The sequence below is a fragment of the Pangasianodon hypophthalmus genome, chromosome 7 (genome assembly GCF_027358585.1).
Source record: "Pangasianodon hypophthalmus isolate fPanHyp1 chromosome 7, fPanHyp1.pri, whole genome shotgun sequence".
Classification (NCBI taxonomy): Eukaryota; Metazoa; Chordata; class Actinopteri; order Siluriformes; family Pangasiidae; genus Pangasianodon; species Pangasianodon hypophthalmus.
In genome coordinates this window covers 1751668-1771032 of record NC_069716.1, presented here as the reverse complement: position 1 = coordinate 1771032, position 19365 = coordinate 1751668, and the positions used below count along the sequence as shown (strand labels likewise).

Sequence of the window (19365 nt, the reverse complement as noted above, 5' to 3'; positions counted from 1 at the left end):
GTTATAGTTATATTTGATGTTATATTACGTTATAGCAGCTGTAAACAGTGATTCCTTCACCAGCCTCTTGCTTTTCTGCCTTGAAGTTAATAAGACAAAAAAAAACCAAAGCATAAACTCCTCTGCCCAGAAAATGTCAGAAAATGTAGTTACTGCTTTACCTGAGTGCATTTACCTGAATGAGCTGTTACTATAGAAACAATAACATATTCATATGACAAGCACATTAATATAAACCTGTGATTTCAGCTGTGCTACAGTCAGAGCTGCTTTTATAGAAAATCAATCAACACCTTCTGACCAATCACAATCCAGAACAACACACTTATGTTCCTCCAGCTAAAGTTAGCATCGAGCATTCGAACCTTAAAATCCCAGTATGCTATCTATTTTATAAAATTAAGACCAGATTTAATAAAGGTGTAAACACGAGTGCAAACTTATTAACACCTGCTAAAGTGTGTAAGTTGGTTTTTATTCACAGTGTCTACAGAGGATTGCAAAGAACCAGATAACACGTCTTTTAATTTTATGGGCTTTTCTTGATAAATATGGGATGTTTTTACCTCAAAATATGCACAGAGTTAATGCAAATAGATTCATAATTTATCACCTGCTGTGTGATTTAGCACAGGCTGAACGTTACTTTGGGAGCGGAGATCATATGTGTTAATTAATCCCACCATATGGAAGGTATTACATTTGTAAAAGCTTGTTTCTGCTATTTGAAGACAAATAAAACCCTGTCTTACAAGTTTGATGAAACAAAGAGAAAGTCCTGGAACTGATGAGTTATTTTTTATCACATTAAAGATTATATTAGATAATGTTTGTACCTGTCCCTTAGTGTTAGGGACACTAAAACTATGGTATATCTGGGGGAAAAAATACAATAAAATAGGTTTGGAGATATTCTCATTTTAATTTTATAGTCCATCACTTCTGGGAAATGTTTTCTGATCATTCACATTCATGGAAATCTAAGTGTTCGTCCAATTAAATGCTCTACAGAAATGCGTACAGTATGTCCGACCCCTGGGACGAGATCTGCATTAAATCATTAGCAGGAGTTTGAAAAAAGGCTCTTGTTAAACTCTTCCTGTTCTTCATATTCAGCTAGTTCTCTAAGCTAGTGTCAGGGTTGTTTGATTCGGTGGGGGTGTGGTGCATCTCCAAAACGCCAGATGTTGATTAAAGGCTGTACGTTATGTCAAAAAACTACAAAAATACAACACGAATGCAAAATAAAAAATGGTATGTTATTAAGTGGTATGCTAATATTAAGTCAATTTAAGAATTTTTTAGATTCTGAGGCATGACCTTGATAAACCTTCTCATTGATAAAACGTAGTGAAAAATAATTTTGTTTTCATCTGGCGGAAATGGACTTCTGTAAATTTAATACCTGCTCTTTAACACCTGCTCTTATTGTACTACATTTTCTGACAATATTAAATTACATTTTTATGAACAAAAAAACTTTTTTCATAAAAAAAAGTCTTGATGCTTATCTCCCAATCCATGATGAATCTCCACATCAAACCGACCGACACGCGACCTTCCCGCTGACCTCCTCAGCAGAATTGTAATTTCAAATCCTCGGCATGATGAGGATATGATCCCGCACTCAAGATGTCTTCTGAAAGAAGAAAAAAAAAAACGAAAGATCTCTTAAGATCAAGGTCAGATCTGCTTCAAAACAAAACAATGTTTTTTTCGCATCTGATCTGAATGCATTAGCCGCTCTGTTCTCTTGCCGTCGGGGCCCGGCGCTGTGGGTGCTGCGTTACAGCCGAGCGCCGTGACCTCTCGCTGTTCCCTCCACATCACCACCGAGTAAAGATTAACCAAAAGCTTTTTCCTGCTCAGAAACGTGCCGTGGTGAAAATCTCACTGCCTACAGCTCACGGAAAATCCTTTACTCAATATATGGAAGCTCTTCAGTGTGGACGCTCACGTGATGATCCGTTTATTGATAATATTGTTAATAATTATGCATACAGCAGTTATTTGGCCTTATTCAGTGTCTCACATTCTTATCTTTTATTCTAGATATCATCTACTTTCCTTAATAACTGTATCTGGAAATAATCAATAATTATTAAGTAATAAATATTAATCAATTCATAATTGAATAATAATTAGAAAAATGCTTAGAACAATAATTTTCCTGTCTTACAGCATTTAGCAGATAGACACTTTGTTGAAACATATCCTTATATTACTATTTATTTATTCATTTATATTTTTAATTAGTGCTTCATTTATGATCAAATGTAAACAGATCAAATATCTCATCAACGACTGTGCTGTCAATCACACATGCAGTACGAAGCTCGATTTTAAACTATCGTGTCGTTACGCTATAAAACTTCCTGACAGGTGTTATGAGTAATGATATTTAAAGAAGATAATCAAACTGGTCTCAATTTCCTGTGAAGAGTTCGCAAACATTTAAAAATAAATGTTCAATGGTTTATAACTCTAGTTATACAAAAGTAATGTTCCATGGCTAGCTTATGCTACGATGCATTACTCATTGCATTCCAAGAATTCCGATATAAACGCGTCTCAGTGCTTCAGGGAACATGGATGTTCAGAGCAGGGTCACATTTGTATCGCTAATCTCTGAATTTCTCTGAAGATCTACTTGAAATCTTTCTGTGTGATTAGCGATGAGTGATGATGTATAAGACAGGTCAACTTATTTTGTTTATCGGTGCTTATAAAAATGAGCTGCTGCAATGGTCTTACAGCGTGAGAAATAAAACTGGGCGGAAATCCGCGGAATTACATTACAAACTTACAAATCTGTTGAACTTACAAATCTGTTGAAACGTGTTTTCACAACACAAAAGCTACACATCAAGTAAAATCATTAAAAAATAATGCAAAGGGAAGTCTGTTTATTGGTGACTGTGTGTTCGCCGCCATTTTGTTGTGACATCAGGTGTGTTTATGTCAGAGAACTCGGGCACGGTGGATGAGTTCCTGACTTGGCATTCCAAGCTGAATGACTGTTCCATCGCGCTTTTCCGTGTTGCAGCATTAGACGTAACTCAAGGACTGTGACGTCAGTTCGTCCAGAGGGGCGGGGCTTATTCATTCACATGCTGTTAAAACACATCTATGTGCTGGTCCATCTCTCTCTCTCTCACACACACACACACACACACACACACACACGTCAATGCAACACTAGTGAGAAATCAGCGGAAATCAGGACTTGGGATAGTTTTAGAGATCAGGAATTCAGGAAGTCACCTACTTCTACACTATAAATAATAAACCGGAGAAATCTTGGGAATCTTGTTTCCTCCACTTTTATGAAAAACTATTCTTTAATACAGAACTTTTGAAGCTCCAAAGCTGCTACCTGTGAAGAACCTGCTACCTCAGGTTCTGAAGAGCTGAAGCTGAGCACCACATATGAAAATGAAGAAGCCGTAAACTTTTATGATTGTCCAGGTCAAGCTTTTTACACTTCTGTGTAGCGCTCAGTCGCCTCACACAGGCGTGCGCGACTCTCCGGCTGTGTTAAGACTTTCTGACATTATTATTATTATTTATATTTATCGCATGAGAGAAAAAAAAACACAGCTGAAGTTACTCCTTAAGGGTCATGAATGTTTCCAGAAACATTATTATTAACATTATTATTTATTAAGGAGGTAAAAATCTGAGATAAATAAAGTAAAACTGTATGATTTTTGTGCAGATGTGTGGGAAAGGTTGTTTCGTTGTGGAGTAGCGTAGCTCTCTCTGAGATTACGTGGAGTTCCCTGCAGGAGGTGATGGTTAATATCCTGGATTTGTGCTGGTGAAGCTTTTGAAGATGATCGTGATACTCGCTGTTTTCTGCTTACATCAGGTTTCTCTTTCCTCCAAACGCAGGAGGTTCTCTCACAGGAGGAGAACTTTCCCTCGGTTCTGCTAAACTCCTGAATCAGCGAGCAGCTCCTGTGTGTTAGCATGTAGCTGTGATCGAGATAAACTCCATTAATCACACACACACACACACACACACACACACGCATACATACACACACACACATATACACACAGGTCAGTGGCTTGGGTTAACCATTTCACATTTAAACACATTTAAAGAAATAAATTTCAAAATTATAAAAAATAAAATAAAATAAAATAGAAAAGATGTGTAGAAATATGTAAATAAAATGAAAATAAAATAAAAATGTTTTAAAAACTGTACATGTGCAAAAACTTTACAAACAAATGAACAAATTAATAAGTAAGTAAGTAAGTAAGTAAATAAATAAATAAATAATCGTGAAAATGATCCTGATTTGATATTAGTTATTATTTATCTTCTACATTATCATTCCTACATTTATTTATTCACTAAATCCATCTGCAGAAAGCAAAATAATAATCTTAAATAGCAGATTTACAAGGAAAAGAAAATAAAAGGGAAAAAAATAGTAATAAAATAAAGCTTTTGGCTCTGCAGTGTTTTCTCACATGCCTGTATAAAAAGAGATTATTGATTGATTATTGATTATTATGTATTTGGCCTCAGTGTTTGCCTCAGTGCTGCTTGTACGGTGTTCGGTGTCGGTACACTCTCAGCGTCGCTCGGTTTCTTTCATCCGCTCGTGCCTTCTGATATCTGGCACCGTTCTTCCTAATATTCTCTGCGTATTCCTGAATTCTCATCATGAAAGGAGAAGTGCGATGAAAAATCTGCTGTTGAGGAGGTCGAGTTGTGCTGCTTTTGAGCTGATTTCCCAGGGCAGAAATCAATGCAGCTCTTACCGAGCCCTTTTTGACCCTGGCCTTTTAATGCTCTCAGTTTGATGAGAAAGAGAAGAGGGGAAAATCCATCGCTGGATCACGAGCCAAACATCGATCCAGAGATATTTTAAGTTGAAATAATAGTTCAGTTCTGTAGTAGGAAGAGTTTTGGCCTTTTATGCATCACTTTATTCTGGCATGGCATCATGTGCGGTGCCTCTGAGTCGTATTTATATCTACATTGTTAAATATTCTTCTGTAAATCATTTCTGCTTTTTAACTGCGTGATTTTATGTTGTGTAGAATTTTATTATTTTTTTAAGCTAAAAATGTTTGTTTCTTCTGTGATACTAAGTGACTTTAAGGGGTTAATGACTGCATTGACATAAAAACATTATATAAGTAAGGAAAAAAACACTCCGTGTCATGCTGTTATTGGAAAACAATCAACAATAGCATGGTGTGATGAAGCTGACCCTGAAGTTAACTCAGTACTTTCTCTTATAGGAAGTGTTTTATTCCTCTTAGAAGTTGTAGAAGTTAGTATCTGTTATCACTTACCTTATAGCGGTTACAAAGAGTCGTTCCCTCACCAGCCTTTCTTTTTTCTCTCTCTTGAAGTTAATAAGACAAAAAAAACAAAGCACTGACACTGGAGACTCCTTCCATAAATGTTAAATAAACATTTCCTTACAGAAAACTTCAGCATGTTAATGATTAGATACATTTTTTAACATAAGGTTTAATATGAGTCCCTGTGAATGAGAGAATGAAAGAAATAAATGATGCTAGCATGCATTTGAGAGAAAGAAAGAGAAGGAAAGAAGGAAGGATGCATGCAAAAGAAAGAAAGAAAGAAAGAAGATACTAGCGTGCATGCAAGAGGAAGAGAAGGAAGGAAGGATGGAAGGAAATAAAGATGTATGCAAAAGAAGAAAGAATGAAAGAAAGATGCTAGTGTGCATGCAAGAGAAAGAAAGGGATGGAAGTAAAGAAGGAAGCATAAGAAAGACAGAAAGAAAGAAAAAGAAAGAAAGAAAGAAAGAAAGAGTGATCCCAGTCTACTTTGGCATGTCTCTGAGCTTTTCAGACATTTTAACATTCTCACTTTGGATTTTATTTCCATTTTCTGATAGCGTTAACATTCAGCACAAGTGGACCATCATACTCACACATCTGCCAACAGAACGACGGCACGAATCCTGGTGAAGAGAATTAGACTTAACAAAACTTACTAGAAACAGATATTATAAGTATTTTATCCCTTTCTCGTGTAATCCCGACTCTGTTTTAAAATGTACTTTTAAATGTCAGAGCAGTTTGTCTGTCGAAAGCCGAACGTTGTTGCCCTGCTTAGAAAAGAAGCATTTAGAGTGAGACGCATTTATGAACATCAGCACAGAGTATACATATTTTCTTTTCTTTTTTTTTTCTAAGAGGAAGCTATTTGTTGTTCCATTGCTAATGGAGGAGTGATAAATTTAGCCCGTATGACTCCGGTGCTGATGCCTGCAGGTAAAGAATCCAGACGAGGGCTTGAGGGAAAATAAACTACATTTCAGTTTTTATTTCAGAAAGAAACATGCACTTTGCGAACTTTCTGTCAGGTCAAACAGCACTACATGTCAGATGTTTCAACCTCCACGCAAAAAAAAAAGAAGGAAAGAAATCTACACACCTCTTATGAGGTGCCTTTACATCTCTCGTGTCTTACAGTATCGCAACGCTGTTTCAGTACCACGGACTCCTGATGATTTCTAAAATAAAATGAAATTAAAACAGAGAGCAGAAACTGCTTTTACACTTGAGGTCATTGCATTGAGAGCAGGTTGTTAAACACACGGGCCACGGAACGGGACCAGCCTGATAAAGCTTCTCATCTAAATGGATTAGAATCCGTGTTCTAAATGAAAATCATCTTGAGGACTGTAACTGAATAGAAAGAATTTTTAAAAAAAGTTTCTGTTATTACACCAGGAAGTAAAATAAAGCAATAAAGTTACAGCCATAAACTCAGCTACTGACTGAATGAGCTAATAATATAATACTTCATTAACAAGGAAAAAGAAACCAGGAAGAAAGAAAGAAAGAAAGAATTGCTGCATACAAAAGTGAAAAGAAAGAAAGAAAGAAAGAAATGATGCTAGAATGCATACAAGAGGAAGAGAAAGAAAGAAAGAAAGAATTGCTGCATACAAAAGTGAAAAGAAAGAAAGAAAGAAAGAAAGAAAGAAAAAGAAATGATGCTAGAATGCATACAAGAGGAAGAGAAAGAAAGAAAGAATGCAATAGAAGAAAGAGAAGGAAGTGAGGGAGGAAGAAAGGATGGAAGGAAAGTAGATAGGTAGGAAGGATGCTTTCAATAAAAATGTAATAAGAAAGAAAGAAAGAATACAATAGAAGAAAGAGAAGGAAGGAAGGAAGATTACTTACGATAAAAAAATAATAAAAAATAAGAAAGAAAGAAAGAAAGAAAGAAAGATGCTAGATTGCATGCAAGAGAAAGAAAGAGGAAGAAGGACAGAAGGAAGGTAGGAAAGATGCATACACACAAATGAAAAAAGAAACTGAGGAAAGAAAGAATTCAAGAAAGAAGGCAAATTCAGAAATGAGATATTTTGAGATATTTTGAGATATTTTGTCGTCTCCTGTGTGTCAGTGTGTAACGAGCGTCGTTGTTTTAAACTCAGCAGGAAAACAGAAAAGGTTTAGAATCTGACATCACTTCACAATATTATCATATCATTTATTCTTTTTATTCTTTTTTATATTTTTATACCTCACATTTCTTTCTGAGTTCAAAATCTCTCTTTTTGATATAGAAGAGATTATTGGTGAAGTATTTATGATCAGAACCAGTGTAATGTAACTCACTCCTCAATTAAATATAAAGATAAGAAGCTAATGTTTACTTTTCTTTCTTCTTTCCCTCTCTTTTTGTCACTGTAATTCTTACTGTTCATTTCAACAGTTTCAGATTGTTTAATCTTCGTTTCTGAGGGTTTATATGAAATGTGTATTTAGTAAAAAGTTAAAAGGACAGAATAACTGTAACATTCCAGTGGCTTTTGGTAATTACACACACATCACAGTAAGAATGATGTAAATATTAATTACAGTAACTACCTGACAACTCTTTTTTATTATCGTTTGCAATTGTTATACATAACGGACTGAAGCCACACGCTTAAAAACATGTGATGGACGGCTAAAGAAATGGATTGTCACAACAAACCGGTGAAGCGTCTCGCAGTGATGTGAAGGGATCACGCATCGGTGCGATAACAGAGCTTTTAATCATAAAGCAAAGGCGTATTAATCTCACTCATCTGTGAGGAATGCTAATCTACATGACGTTTGTGCTGAACACCAGTGCTCTTATTGATTTTACTCAAATGAATCTCATTCTTAATTCAAAGGAATTCAAGCAAAGTGAAATTGGAAGGCATTATTACAGTAAGGGAGTTTTAGAGCATTACTCAGTATTCAGTGAAATTGCCTGAAATGGATGTAATTCATAACAAAGGCGTGTGAGGTCGGGTCAGTGTTATATGTGCTACAAGACCCCTTAAAAGTAATGTCTATAATTCATAAAGAGCGTGAACTCTATGAAATATGAAGCATTCTTCAATACGCTGTAGTGAAGAACGAAAAATGTATTCACTTTTCAGATTTTTTTTTTATTCAGCTGGTCCATTGATATTTATTAGCTGTGGGGAGACGAGCTGGGGATTGGGCTGATCTGAACAGGAGATCTTAACAAGGGGATCTTCATAACTGGGTCTTAAAGAGGTGAGCTTAATGAGGATGTTGCCAAGTAAATGTTAAAAAGTGATCTTAAAGAACTTAACGAGGGGATCCTAATGAGGAGAACTTAACGAGGGGATCCTAATGAGGAGATCTTAATGAGGGGATCTTAATGAGGGCATCTTAATGAGGGGATCTTAATGAGGAGATCTTAATGAGGGGATCTTAATGAGGGGATCTTAATGAGGGGATCCTAATGAGGAGATCTTAATGAGGGGATCCTAATGAGGGGATCCTACTGAGGAGATCTTAATGAGGGGATCCTAATGAGGAGATCTTATTGAGGGGATCCTAATGAGGAGATCTTAATGAGGGGATCCCAATGAGGAGATCTTAACGAGGGGATCCTAATGAGGAGATCTTAACGAGGGGATCCTAATGAGGAGATCCTAATGAGGAGATCTTAATAAAGGGGGTTCTAATGAGGGCATCTTAATGAGAGGATCTTTATGAGGATCTTAAGAAGTGAAACTTTAAAAGTCATCTTCAAGAACTTAAAGAGGTGATCTTAATGAGGGGATCTTAATGAGAGGATCTTAATGAGGGAGATCTTAATGAGGATCTTAACAAGTGAATCTTAAAAAAGTGGTATTTAACAATGGGTCTTAATCAAAGGATCTTAATAATGGGACCTCAATGGGGGATCTTAATGAGGATCTTAAGAAGGGGATTGTAACAAGTGAATTTTAAAAAGTAATCTGAGAATCTTAATTGAGAAGATCTAAATGAGGGGATCTAAACAAGAGGATCTTATCGATGAGACTTTAACAAGTGGCTTTTAATGAGAGGATCTTAATGAGTGGGGTTTAATGGGGGACCAAAACAATCCAAGCTTAATAAGTGGATTTTAAAGGGGGTGATTTAAATGTGTGGGTCTTAACAAGGGATCTCAAGGAGTGGGGCTTAATGAAGGGATCATTACAGGGGACATAAATGAGGGGATCTTAACAAGGGGATATTAAGAAAAGGGTCAAAGTAATCAGAAATTAAAGGAGACCATAAGGGAGGATCAGTGGGACACGTGATAAATCAGAGGACGTGTACTGCCCTTGAACTGCTTAATAGGCTGCTAACAGACCTCACCGTCAAACCAAATTTTACACGAGGGTCCAAAAACAAACTTTCTTTTCCTTCTTTATTTGAAGTGATCCATTTTTTCGCTGTCTGGTTCGTCCGCGGCAGCTTTCATTAGCAATTCAGAGCTAGCGTTTGCATAATGCTCCGTGTCTCTGTCCTCCGTCTCCTACTGGCCCACTCACGGAGCCTCATTAGTGTCTTTCTTCTCAGACATACCGAGGGCAAGAGCGTGAGAGAGAAATGTGATTTATTCAGGATAGATAGAAATCACATACACACACACACACACACACACACACACACACACACACACATATACGCAATCTGACTGTGGGCTTCAGATGTTACTGAGTTTGTCCACTGGATGATGATTTTATGAAGTTGCCTGATTTTCTCTTTAAATCTCAGCAAATCAATTTTTCTAAAAAAAAGAACAAACAAACAAACAAACAAAAAACAAGTCAAGTTAATAATTCCGTGCATTATTATAAAATGATTGTTATATATATATATATATATATATATATGCCTTTAAATTCCTACAAAAAATATATGAAGAGTTCAATTCAATTGAATTTTTGTCCAGTCCCCTTTATTTCTGTCCATTTTTTTCCCTAAATTTTAGAGTGGAATGATAATTTTGTATATTATTTCAAAATATTTACTGTTTTTTATTTGTTGAGTTTACAACATTATCATTATTATTATTGTTTACTACATTTACAGTATTTAATTTTTGTATACGTTTGTTTCTTTTTCAGATTTAAACTGACAGTGAGGAAAAGTGAGATTATTGATGAGCAGGAAACTTCGCCATGGCTGAAAGGAAGATCGTTTTTCTATGTGGTGAGTCTGAGAACGTCTAACACTACAAACACAGCTGTTATAACCAACACGCTCTATACGCTCTACACGTTCTATACGCTCTACACGCTCTATACAATCTATATACTCTACACGCTCTATACAGTCTATACGCTCTATACACTCTATACACTCTATATACTCTACACGCTCTATACGCTCTATACACTCTATATACTCTACACGCTCTATACAGTCTATACGCTCTATACACTCTATACACTCTATATACTCTACACGCTCTATACGCTCTATACACTCTATATACTCTACACGCTCTATACGCTCTATATACTCTACACGCTCTATACAGTCTATACGCTCTACACACTCTATACACTCTATATACTCTACACGCTCTATACGCTCTATACACTCTATACACTCTATATACTCTATACAGTCTATACGCTCTATACACTCTATACACTCTATATACTCTACACGCTCTATACGCTCTATACGCTCTATATACTCTACACGCTCTATACAGTCTATACGCTCTACACACTCTATACACTCTATATACTCTATACAGTCTATACGCTCTATACACTCTATATACTCTACACGCTCTATACGCTCTATACACTCTATATACTCTATACAGTCTATACGCTCTATACACTCTATACACTCTATATACTCTACACGCTCTATACGCTCTATATACTCTACACGCTCTATACAGTCTATACGCTCTATACACTCTATACGTTCTATACGCTCTACACGCTCTATACAATCTATATACTCTACACGCTCTATACGCTCTATACGCTCTATATACTCTACACGCTCTATACAGTCTATACGCTCTACACACTCTATACACTCTATATACTCTATACAGTCTATACGCTCTATACACTCTATACACTCTATATACTCTACACGCTCTATACGCTCTATACACTCTATATACTCTATACAGTCTATACGCTCTATACACTCTATACACTCTATATACTCTACACGCTCTATACGCTCTATACACTCTATATACTCTATACAGTCTATACGCTCTATACACTCTATACACTCTATATACTCTACACGCTCTATACGCTCTATACGCTCTATATACTCTATACAGTCTATACGCTCTATACACTCTATACACTCTATATACTCTACACGCTCTATACGCTCTATACACTCTATATACTCTATACAGTCTATACGCTCTATACACTCTATACACTCTATATACTCTACACGCTCTATACGCTCTATACGCTCTATATACTCTACACGCTCTATACAGTCTATACGCTCTATACACTCTATACGTTCTATACGCTCTACACGCTCTATACAATCTATATACTCTACACGCTCTATACGCTCTATACACTCTATACACTCTATATACTCTATACAGTCTATACGCTCTATACACTCTATATACTCTATACAGTCTATACGCTCTATACGCTCTATACACTCTATATACTCTATACAGTCTATACGCTCTATATACTCTACACGCTCTATACAGTCTATACACTCTATACACTCTATATACTCTATACACTCTATATACTCTATACAGTCTATACACTCTATACGCTCTATACACTCTATATACTCTATACAGTCTATACGCTCTATATACTCTACACGCTCTATACAGTCTATATACTCTATACACTCTATACGCTCTATACACTCTATACACTCTATATACTCTATACAGTCTATACACTCTATACACTCTATATACTCTACACGCTCTATACGCTCTATACAGTCTATATACTCTATACGCTCTATACACTCTATACACTCTATATACTCTATACAGTCTATACACTCTATACACTCTATATACTCTACACGCTCTATACGCTCTATACAGTCTATACACTCTATACGCTCTATACAGTCTATACGCTCTATACACTCTATATACTCTATACGCTCTATACACTCTATACAGTCTATACGCTCTATACACTCTATACAGTCTATACGCTCTATACACTCTATACAGTCTATACGCTCTATACACTCTATACACTCTATACAGTCTATACGCTCTATACGCTCTATACAGTCTATATACTCTATACGCTCTATATACTCTATACAGTCTATACGCTCTATACGCTCTATACAGTCTATACGCTCTATACACTCTATACAGTCTATACGCTCTATACACTCTATATACTCTATACGCTCTATACACTCTATATACTCTACACGCTCTATACAGTCTATACGCTCTATACAGTCTATACGCTCTACACACTCTATACACTCTATACACTCTATATACTCTATACGCTCTATACACTCTATACAGTCTATACGCTCTTTACACTCTATATACTCTATACGCTCTATACACTCTATACAGTCTATACGCTCTATACACTCTATACAGTCTATACGCTCTATACGCTCTATACACTCTATACAGTCTATACGCTCTATACACTCTATATACTCTATACGCTCTATACACTCTATACAGTCTATATGCTCTATACACTCTATACAGTCTATACGCTCTATACACTCTATACAGTCTATACGCTCTATACGCTCTATACACTCTATATACTCTACACGCTCTATACAGTCTATACGCTCTATACACTCTATACAGTCTATACGCTCTATACACTCTATATACTCTACACGCTCTATACGCTCTATACAATCTATACGCTCTATACGCTCTACATTCTCTATACAGTCTATACGCTCTATACGCTCTACACGCTCTATACACTCTATACAATATATATGCTCTACACGCTCTATACTTTACACATTCTACATGCTTTATACACTTTACACACTCTACATGCTCCATATGCTCCATATGCTATATACAATCTACACGCTCTTTATGCTATTTATACAAACATACACTCTTACACAACTATGAATACACTGCTGTATTTGTATTGATTACGCTTTTGGAAAACACAGGAAGTCTCTCACTGTGACCGATTTTCTCTTTAAACCTCAGCAAATCAATTTCCTTAATTAAAAAAAATAGGAAAATAATCAACTTTAGGGTGGTAACAGTAAGTGAGAAATTGAGACCCTCAGTGGTCAGGGTCATGTTTACAGTAGAACACTTTTATAGTCATGTTTCTAGATTTTATGACTCATTTCTCTATGACTGTTAATATCAGTGCTCTGGAGTTACAGTGGATTGCATCACAGATAGAGAACATCTGAGAACAAAGATCTCTCTCTCTCTCTCGCTCTCTCTCTCTCGAATCTGTACACACATTCACCAGCTGCGATATACAGTAACTTGATCAAAGTGCTAGCTTACGCAGATTTATTCCAGGAACTACAATAACACAGTGTGTTTTAACTAGCGAGCTGTATTCAGTGGGGAGAATAAACAATGAACAATGACTTTATTGGTTTTTAAATGTAAGACCATTCACATCATAATTTTAGTACATCTAATAATACATTTTTAATACACCTTTCTTTAAGAAAATTCTTTACTTTCTACTCATTACATTTTCAAACATTGCTGCATACACTTCACTATAATATATTATAATATATTACAATATTATATATTCATAAAGTCATAAAGTGTCTTTTTAGCATCAAACAGCTTATAGCCAATGGGCATTTTCTTGATTCACACCCGAGGCTGAAGACCCAGATGAAAAAAAAAAAAAACATTGTAGACTATTTGAACGATTAAGGGTACGAGAAGCAATTAAGTATGCTCAAGCGAAACAAAGAATCACATCCTACTATTTTGAAGAGGGAATAATGAGGCTCGTATATGTGCTGTAACCCTTTGGCAATCAATGCACCTTAGATTTCAAATCAATATTTTCCTGTGAGGGAATCATGGTTAATTTTATGTCTAGGGATCTTGTGCTGGATCAAAAGATATCCCTTTATAAATATCACATAAGTGCAAAGCAAAGATCGAAGAGGAAAAAATATTAAATATTCAGATTTTCAGGCCTGAGAGGTTTAATGATCCACACATAGTTCAGGATGCTGCTGATACTTGATTGTTTTTTTTTTTCATGAAAGAACAAGAGCTTGGTTTCTGTTAACGCTGGGTTTTTGGTAAGCTTATGCAGTGAAGAAACCTTGTGTTTATTGTGTTAATACCATTTAATCTACTAAATGTTGCATCATTTGCTTCAGCCTTTGCTTGATTTATTTCATATCACACAATATAGCGGCCCTATGGTGGTCCCTTATCATTGAAGGACAGGGTATTGAGAGGGGGCCAATATATTGTTCAGCAGGTGGCATCATTGATTCCCCTTTCGCGTCACACTTCCTGTGGTGAAATGGTTGCGTTTGTTCTTGTTTGTATTTTGGTCCATATCAGAACAAGCGAATGAATATAAACCTGTGATTTGCAGCTGCACTTCAACTAACAAATAAAGTTGTAATCAAGGCCACAAGCTACTCCACCATTTATAACTTTACCATACAAGTCAGAAATCCATGCTAATGCTCTACCACCAGACGGGCTGCCTCTTTAGCATTCAGGACAGATTGCGCAGTGCAATAAATGGCACTGAGGCCTCAGTATTTCCGAGTTAGTTCAGTTTTATAGAGTAAGAACTGCTTCCTGGGAAAAGTTCCAAACTCTGAAATGACATGCAGCAGAAGCAGGTCTTTTATCCAGAATCTTGTTCGAGGTGTTTAATTCAGTAGTTCAAGGTAACAGGATGTTTGGAGCAGGTTCCTATACGAAGCCAGTAAAGTCAAATTTCACTGCTTAGTGATCATACATGCTAAGAAATTATACTTAAGTGAAAGTATAGATAACATCTCAAAATATTACTCAATTAAAAGTGGAAAATGTACTCGAGCGAAAGTCAAATGTACTCAAGTATTAAAAACACAAGCATTTTTACCTGATTAACAGCATGATATTGCTGCTTGAAGGTTCTTGGCTACATTAATGGGTTTGATTGGAAGCTTTAAACTAAACTGTGAATAAGATTCAATGTGCAGGATCCCAGGACGATTGTTGGCTGGATGAGAAAAGAACATATCTTTGTCCTTTCTTAACCGTACTCTGAAGTTCTAAATACAAATATAAGGAGTAAAAGGGTCTTGGAAATGTAATTAAGTAAAAGTACAAGTATTCCATTTCAATAACACTTACAAGTAAAGAATAAATTCCCAAAACTAATGGTTAAGTATTGTAATTAGGTACAATTAGTATTTTCCACCCCTGCTACTAGCCCTTAGAACATGATTAACACAATCAATAGACATTTTACGTTTAGTTTGGCAGAACAAAACATTTAAAGGTGCAACAATACAAAATGCTGAATGTTTATGAGGTGGGGGACAAATCATAAATTTATTAGACAACCCACCAAGTTAAAGCTCCAGTGCGCAGTCCCGTGTTTTGGTTGCCAGGGAAAATGACTGAGCTAAAGAACATAATAATGTAAGAAAATAATGTACGGCAGTGTAGTTAGCTAGTTAAGTGCATTAATACAGACTCAGAGAAACAATATTTTAACTGTGTTTGTGTCAAACAGTTAGCAGGTCATTGGCAAGCATCTCAGGTATGACATTCAGAGTTAATAAAAAATATTGTTATATTATAGTTTATTTAGCGTTAGTTTTTTTCTAGGTAACTGCAAGGTGACTGCTAGCAGAAACCAGCGTATTCCTGATAGCGAAAAGGTTGTCTGTAATCTGTACATCCCAATTAATCCACCTAGTAAAAACCTTTCTACCGTCAGCAGGTGTGTTTTGGAAGGAGGACCTTGCTATAGGTACAGCATTAATGACTCTGAAGCGCATAACAGCACATATGTTTTGGGAAATTTTGACTAAGGAGTAGGTTTGTTTTTTCTTCGTCTACTTCTCCAGCAGGCAGCTATGAACAAAAATATATTATGCTGGAAATGAAATCTGCTTGTCCAGGGTGCTCAGGCTACTGATTTGTCCAGCACTGGTCTATAAACTATGGCTATGTAGAGATGCTAAGCTTTTTGCGCTTTGCTCAGCAAATAGTTGGTGTGTTGATACTGTACATTATTGAGACACGCTGCAGATTAGCGACTGGTTTGGAAATCATTCACACGGTCTAATAAATGCATCTCATTTTAGAGAAAAATAAGGCTGCTCTTGTCATTGCTATTTGGGTGTGGAGCTGGTAGCCCTTGTCAGCATTTTTTTTTTTAAATATCATGAATAAATGAATAAATAACTTGGGGTTCTGCAGAACGGAGAGAATCCAGCCATCCTGCATGCATGCGCAAAGGGGGAATTAGTTGCACTATAGACAGTCATTAGCAAACGTGATTAACGTTGCATTAGGTTCAACTTTGAGTGCAGCAGCAAGGTGTCAAACCCAAGCAGAGGTCAAGTCTGAAACTAGACGGACAGTGTGAACCGAATGGAGGATTGAAGTGCGTAAACAATAAACGTTAGTGCAGTTGTATCTGTGATAAATGTCATAGAGATGTTAGCATTGTTCATCAGTGATTCATCATAGCTTTGGCGTGGTAATGAAGTGCAAAGTGGAGGAACTGTCTCACTTTCACAGATGAGAGATCACACCAGCTCACCAATTAGCACCATCTAGCAAGGTGGAGCGTTTAAATTAAAATGGGATTTCAAACTGTCTCTTCAATATCACAGCATTGAGATAAACATTCTACACTATCGTTTTTAATTTCAGAACTAGCGCATGGATTTGGGTAGATTAAAGATCATGTGGAAGCAACGTTACCTGTAAAACACAGATAGAGCTGATGGATGTGGAAGACGACTGCACAGAAATCTGCATGGAAATGAAAACTAGTTTCAGTGTGTCACAATCAGTCTGAGAAAATGTTCATCCAGAACATCCATCTGTGTGGTTTATTAACACACATATTTAATAATAAAAAAAGGAATTTGGAAAAAAGTTTATCCAAGAATGTTTGTACTCATTGCTAGGCAGCAGAGTCATAAGAAAACTGCCATTCCAAAGAGAAGAAAGCATGAATTAAGTAAGAAAGAAAGAAAGAAAGAAAGAGCTGTTACTGTCTATTGTCAGAGCTGCTGTTACAGAAAATGAATCAACACCTCCTGACCAATCAAAGTGGTTAAAGCGGCCAGTTGAAGCGGTGTGTTTGTACATGGATTGTGTGGCTAGTTGAAGTGCTGTGTATGTCTATGTTTGTTACATGGCCAGTTGAAGCAGTGCGTGTTTGTGCTTGGATTGTGTGGCTAGTTGAAGCAGTGCGTGTTTGTACATGGGTTGTGTGGCTAGTTGAAGCAGTGTGTGTTTGTACATGGGTTGTGTGGCTAGTTGAAGCAGTGTGTTTGTACATGGGTTGTGTGGCTAGTTGAAGCAGTGTGTTTGTACATGGGTTGTGTGGCTAGTTGAAGCAGTGCGTGTTTGTACATGGGTTGTGTGGCTAGTTGAAGCAGTGCGTGTTTGTACATGGGTTGTGTGGCTAGTTGAAGCAGTGCGTGTTTGTGCATGGGTTGTGTGGCTAGTTGAAGCAGTGTGTGTTTGTGCATGGATTGTATGGCTAGTTGAAGCAGTGCGTGTTTGTACATGGGTTGTGTGGCTAGTTGAAGCGGTGTGTTTGTACATGGGTTGTGTGGCTAGTTGAAGCAGTGTGTGTTTGTGCATGGATTGTATGGCTAGTTGAAGCAGTGCGTGTTTGTACATGGATTGTGTGGCTAGTTGAAGCAGTGCGTGTTTGTACATGGGTTGTGTGGCTAGTTGAAGCAGTGTGTGTTTGTGCATGGATTGTGTGGCTAGTTGAAGCAGTGTGTTTGTACATGGGTTGTGTGGCTAGTTGAAGCAGTGCGTGTTTGTGCTTGGATTGTGTGGCTAGTTGAAGCAGTGTGTTTGTACATGGGTTGTGTGGCTAGTTGAAGCGGTGTGTTTGTGCATGGATTGTATGGCTCGTTGAAGCAGTGCGTGTTTGTACATGGGTTGTGTGGCTAGTTGAAGCAGTGTGTGTTTGTACATGGGTTGTGTGGCTAGTTGAAGCAGTGTGTGTTTGTACATGGGTTGTGTGGCTAGTTGAAGCAGTGCGTGTTTGTACATGGGTTGTGTGGCTAGTTGAAGCGGTGTGTTTGTACATGGGTTGTGTGGCTAGTTGAAGCAGTGTGTGTTTGTACATGGGTTGTGTGGCTAGTTGAAGCAGTGCGTGTTTGTGCTTGGATTGTGTGGCTAGTTGAAGCAGTGTGTGTTTGTGCATGGATTGTGTGGCTAGTTGAAGCAGTGCGTGTTTGTACATGGATTGTATGGCTAGTTGAAGCAGTGCGTGTTTGTACATGGGTTGTGTGGCTAGTTGAAGCGGTGTGTTTGTACATGGGTTGTGTGGCTAGTTGAAGCAGTGCGTGTTTGTACATGGGTTGTGTGGCTAGTTGAAGCGGTGTGTTTGTACATGGGTTGTGTGGCTAGTTGAAGCAGTGCGTGTTTGTACATGGATTGTGTGGCTAGTTGAAGCAGTGCGTGTTTGTACATGGATTGTGTGGCTAGTTGAAGCAGTGCGTGTTTGTACATGGGTTGTGTGGCTAGTTGAAGCAGTGCGTGTTTGTACATGGGTTGTGTGGCTAGTTGAAGCAGTGCGTGTTTGTACATGGGTTGTGTGGCTAGTTGAAGCAGTGCGTGTTTGTACATGGGTTGTGTGGCTAGTTGAAGCGGTGTGTTTGTACATGGGTTGTGTGGCTAGTTGAAGCAGTGCGTGTTTGTGCATGGGTTGTGTGGCTAGTTGAAGCAGTGTGTGTTTGTGCATGGATTGTATGGCTAGTTGAAGCAGTGCGTGTTTGTACATGGGTTGTGTGGCTAGTTGAAGCGGTGTGTTTGTACATGGGTTGTGTGGCTAGTTGAAGCAGTGTGTGTTTGTGCATGGATTGTATGGCTAG

General features: G+C 37.3%; 1 protein-coding gene across 2 annotated transcripts in view; it reads left to right on the top strand.

Annotated features, from left to right (window-relative positions):
- The window catches only part of lingo2 (leucine rich repeat and Ig domain containing 2), a 267172-nt gene that overhangs the window by 149961 nt on the left and 97846 nt on the right, over positions 1 to 19365 (top strand). For both annotated transcript variants that reach the window (XR_008301987.1, XM_026947401.3), the window contains exon 4: positions 10404 to 10488. The gene's annotated coding sequence lies outside the window, so the exon portion shown is untranslated. The remainder of the gene's footprint in view (positions 1 to 10403; positions 10489 to 19365) is intronic.